The sequence below is a fragment of the Canis lupus genome, chromosome 38 (genome assembly GCF_011100685.1).
Source record: "Canis lupus familiaris isolate Mischka breed German Shepherd chromosome 38, alternate assembly UU_Cfam_GSD_1.0, whole genome shotgun sequence".
Taxonomy (NCBI): domain Eukaryota; kingdom Metazoa; phylum Chordata; class Mammalia; order Carnivora; family Canidae; genus Canis; species Canis lupus.
The window spans coordinates 22,072,047-22,077,598 of record NC_049259.1 but is presented as its reverse complement, the minus strand read 5'-3'; positions in this window follow the sequence as shown (position 1 = coordinate 22,077,598).

The following is a 5,552-nucleotide window of genomic DNA, read 5'->3' as shown; positions in this document are numbered from 1 at the left end:
TTGCCAGAGGTGGAGGGTGGAAGAGGTCAAGAGGAGGGACACCTGGGTGGTTCAGTGGGGTAAGCCTCTGCCTTCAGCTCAGGTCATGATCCCAGGGTCCTGGAATCGAGTCCCGCCTCTGCCTCCCTGCTCAGTGGGGAGTCTGCTTCTCCCTCTGCCTCTGCTTGCCTCTCTCCCTGCTTGTATGTTCTCTGTTTCTCTCTGTCAAATAAATAAATAAAGTCTTAAAAAAATAATTCTGACTCTGGCTCTTGCTGGCTGAATTACTTTTTTTGCTCCTTCCCTAAATATTTGACCTCCCTGAGACCCAGCTCAAGGGAGTCCGATAGGATCAGGCTGGGCCACTCCCAGACAAGGGAGGGGATGCAGTCCTCCTCCTCCTGGCTCTCCCTGACGTGCTTAGGGAGGAGCTCAGGTTGCTGCAGAGATGCTCTGGCCCAGGGTTGCCCCTTCTCCCGGGGCCCAGGGATTGCCCTGAGCCTTGTTCTTGTTGGCTTGGGGACACGCCTCTCGGAGCCTGCTCTCCTAGGTACAGGAGTGCTCCCAGCCTTGGGGCACCTGGCTGCCTCGTCAAAAGAGCACTGGGCTCTCAATCTCGGGGTCATGAGTTTGAGCTCCATCTGGGGTGTAGAGGTTACTTAAATAAAACTTAAAAAGGTGGGAGGAGGGACGCCTGGGTGGCTCAGTTAGTTGAGCACCTGCCTTTGGCTCAGGTGGTGATCCTGGAGTCCTGGGATCGAGCCCCACATTGGGCTCCCTGCTCAGCTGGGAGTCTGCTTCTCCCTCTGTTCTCTTATTCTCTCTCAAATACATAAATAAAATCTTAAAAAAATTAAAAAGAAGTGCTCCCAGTCTTAGAGTCTCCCCCACAGAGCAAGAGTGAGGCTGGGAGCTGCCGGGGTCCGCCCCTGACCTCCGTGGGGAGCAGGCTCTGAGGTTAACCCATGTCCTTACCTTCCTCCCCCATGCCTGTCCCAGGGTCTGAAAATCATCTGTGTTGGTTACGGCCTAGTGGGTTAAACTATCTAAACTTCACTTTTCTTATCTGGAAAAGGGGGTTAATAACACCTCCTTAGCGAGGTTTGTTGTGAAGATTACATAAAGCAATATATGTAAAGTTCCTTGGTGCTTGGAACCTGGAAGGAAGTCGGTACACATTCCTTCTCTTACCCTCTTCCTTCCCCTGCATTGCCACCTGCTCCCAGATGCGAGCCAGAAGCCGGGGAGTCACCTAGCCCCCCTCCTCTCCCTCACTCCCTGGAAACCATCGCCAGCTCACCTGTCATTCCTGCCTCCCAGCCCGACGTGCCCACGGCTCTTACTGGGCTCAGGCCCCCCGCCATCTCCCACTTATTACTGCAGTAACCTGTTAAATTATTCTCCCCACACCCAGCCTCATCTTCTTCCAGCCCGTCCTCCATGCTGTTGCTATTTCTAGAATGCAAATTTGATCATGTCTCTTTCCTGCTTAAAATTCTTCATTTGCTTCCCATCACCTTCAGGATAAAATCCAATCCCTTTAGCATGTCACACACAGTCCTTCGTGATCTGGCCCCGATTTATCACTCTGGCCTCATCTGTTCCAAGCCCGCTTCCCTCCCGTGATCGAACACGACACATTTTGGCTCTAGATGTGCTTACACGCTGAGGGAGCCCTGAACGAGCGGGGCCCGGTCACCTCTGAACCTCGGCCCCTGTTCTTCTGTCGGGCTGGACTTGCCCTGCATACCTCCGCTTCCAAATCACTGCACAGCCCGTCCCGGTCCTCGTGATCCGCTCGGCCCGGTGGCTCACAGCTACCCCTCTGCACGCACATCTGTCACAACCCTGATCATATTGCAGAGTAATCGTATTTCTCTCTGACTCTGTCAATCGACTGTGAGTTGTTGAAGTCAAGAGCCGCCTCTTTTACTTTTAGATCCTTGGGGCTTATACATGCCTGACACATAGAATAAATGTTTTTGACATAAATAAATAGGCTTATATGCATTAAGGTCTGATTCCAAGCTCATGCCCTTCCCACGTGCATCATGCATTATGATTTGGGAATTCATTCATTCGCTTAGCAAATATTTAACGGAGATTTACTTTGTGCCAAGCACGTTCTAGCAGCACCGGTTCCATGGTGTCACCTGGATATGTTCCTGTTTCCCTTTCTCGTCGCTATCTTTCAGAGCGGATCCTGATCCTTTGCTATCCGGATTCCCTGATGGGATGCTCATTAGTCCTCCAGTCTGATTCCTGACTCCATTCTGACTTCTGGACCATGGCTACCTGAGGTTCTCACCTGCCCTGTCTGCATCTGACCTCCGAGTGACCTCACTCAGGTGTCTGTTGAGCCAAACCTCCAGTCTCAGCCTGCTTTATCCTGTGCAGACCCCCAGGTTCTGGCTCAAACACGTCTCTTCTCTTCTGTTACTTTCCCTACATGGACTCAGACTCTTATACTTTGTACAACTGTCATTTTCCCACCTTGTTCTCCTTGCTCCTCATCTTTCTCTTGCCAAATCAGTCCTGTTTCCTCTGCAAGAGCAATCTAGACATGCTGTTTGTGCAAGAGTCAGGTTTACATTCACTGTTCTGATGTTCAAGGCCCTCACATGTGTCTGGCAGCTTCCCTATCATCCACCACAATCTTACTTCATCATTTTTCTCTTGTTAACACCCAGAGGTGGTTTTTTCCCCCCCTTCTTCCCATTCCCTTCCACCTAAAAGGTGCCTAACTTTTATCTTTCCCTTAATGCCCAACCTCAAATCCCATTTTCCACAGGAAACTTTTGGCTCTTTTGGTCCAGGACCATGTCTTTCTTCTTTGATCTATGATAGAACTTGTACTTTGTAGCACACTTGGGTATGTAATCATTGATGGCTGGTGAGCCAAATCTGGTCTGCTGCCTCTTTTTGCAGAGCCTATGAGCTAAGAATGGTTTTTACATTAAAATTTAAAAAGAAGAAAAAGAATATTTCATGACACATAAAAATTACATGAAGTTCATACTTCAGTGTCCACAAATAAAGTTTTATTAGAACACAGCCACACTTACTGGCTTATTGTTTAGGACCATTTTCAAAGTATAGGGGGACACTTGAGTCATCTCAACGGAGACCATCAGGCCTGCAAAGCCTAACATAGTAACTATCTGGCTGTTACAGGAAAAGCTTGCCGATCTCTGATCTAGGATCTTAAATTCTCTTTAGAATCTTTGCAAAGCTGTTTAAGAACTTTGGAGAGATCTGCTTCATTAAAGACAATCTTTTCCATGCTAATTAGCCATTCATTAGAAAGGTAGGGGGAAGCCAGAGGAGTAGAGGCTTCATAGAATGAGTAGGAGCTAGCCTAGTTAGAAACTGGCTAATTTAGGCAACCACATCCCATGGCAAGTGAGAGTCAGAGGATCTCAGGTGGATGGGGGAGAAGACATGATCTTGTCCCCTTCTTCTCTCTTTCTGAGCTGGCAGAGAAAGTGTAAAAGCACATTGGGTGATGTACAAAAGTGTTGAATCACTATATTGTACACCTGAAACTAATATAACACTATATGAACTCTAGTGGAGTTTAAAAACATTTTTTTTAAATTAGTGGGGTGCCTGGGTGGCTCAGTCGGTTGAGCATCTGACTCTTGGTTTTGGCTCACATCATGATCTTGGAGTCGGGAGATGGAGCCTGGTCCCGTGTGGGGCTCTGTGCTCAGTGTGGAGTCTGCTGGAGATTCTTGGTGTCTCTCCCTCTGCCCATCCCCCTGCTCACACATGCTCTCTCTCTAAAATAAATAATTAAATTAGAAAAAAAAGAAAAGAAAATGTAAAAGTACAGAGCAGCTAGCAAGAGAAAGGGTATTTGAGGTCTTATCTGAATTCGGTTGTTGAAAAGAGATCAGTGGTTCTTGGCTGAGAGTAGCTTAGCTATTAATGACTCAGTTATTACAGGCCATGAAGGAAACTATCAAAAGGGTGTCGGAGCTGAAGCCGAGAGAGAGTTTGGTTTTGGCTCACTGAAGCTGTATGTAGGCTAAGAGGTTTTACAATGCCTAGAAGTATCACAGGCAAGAGAGTTTGAAGGATTTCCTTAAAGTAGAAATGAAAGCTAGATGTTTAGATAAGCAGGAGTGGCAGCTGGAGTTATAAGGGAGCTCATGACTTTTCCCTCCGTGTTCTGCTTCTCTTCATCTTGCTCTGATCATATTTTCCCCTTAAAACTTACACCACAGGGATCCCTGGGTGGTGCAGCGGTTTAGCGCCTGCCTTTGGCCCAGGGCGCGATCCTGGAGACCCGGGATCGAATCCCACGTCGGGCTCCCGGTGCATGGAGCCTGCTTCTCCCTCTGCCTATGTCTCTGCCTCTCTCTCTCTCTCTGTGACTATCATAGATAAATAAAAATTAAAAAAAAAAAACTTACACGACATAATTACTTAACACAATTCCATCTTCTTGGAAAACAATCTCTCCAGATTGGGCTGTGGGCTTCATCTTTCACACCCGCTCCCTACACCCCACTTAGCTGCCTAGTGGACCCCGGAACTCAAACATGGACCACCAGAAGGGTCGCTCGCTCCCTGAATTGCAGGAAGATACAAGCCAGACTCTAGGAGGCAGGACTCGCATGTTGAAACCCATTTTAATGGCAACAATAGCTGCAAAATCGTAAGTGCGTCTCCTTTCTTTTAATGGTCTCACCATCATGCCTGGCACAGAGGAGGGCACATTGTCACAGCGAGACACGGAATGAATAAGCAGTTGTAAATCAGCTTTGGTGGGGAGCCCGTGACCTACTCAAGTGGATGCTAAGGGTCCATCTTTTATTTATTTATTTTTTGCATTATGGGGGAGGTAAGGCTGATGAGTTGTAAAAAGTCTTCTTTCTACTCCTGAGATCTGTAATGTTCGCAGTCCCACAGGCCCTTCCCAACTTCCCTGTTCTCTGCCAGGGAATACGGTCCACTTGCTCCTGTCTGCCTCTCCTCCGAGCCTCTCCCGCGCTGTCCTACCTTCTCGGAGTCACACTGCCATCCTAGACTCCCGGTGAACCCGCCACCTCTCCCGGCTTCGGCCCTTGCACTCCAGTTTCCTGCTTCTCCTGTACCCTCTCGGTCGCCCTGCGGCTCTTTCGAGGCTCTGCCACGCTCGCACACTCCTTCCTTCGCTCTCTCCGCTTCCCTCCGTCGTGTCCTCCGCCCTCCCCTCCCTCCTCCCCGGCTCCGGCTCCTGCATTTGCCGCGCTCCGGCCCCCGACGGCCTCCCCCTCTTCCCGCTCTCGGGCTTACCCTAGTTTGGAAATGCAGCAGCCCTCCGGGCCCGCCCCGATTGGCTGCGAGCGGCCGTCACTCCGCGGCAGGAGGCGCTCCCATTGGTCGGCCCGGGGGCGGGTGCGGCGCCCACTATAAAAGGCGGGCCCGGCGGAGGCGCGCGGAGCGGCTCCCCAGGACGGGGTCGGGCGGGGGCGGGGGCGCGGGGCGGGAGCTGCTGGCCCGGAGCGCGGCTGCGGGCTGCGGGCTGCGGGCTGCGGGCTGCGGGGCGGGAGCGGCGGCTCCCCGCACCAGGCTCGGCTGCGCTC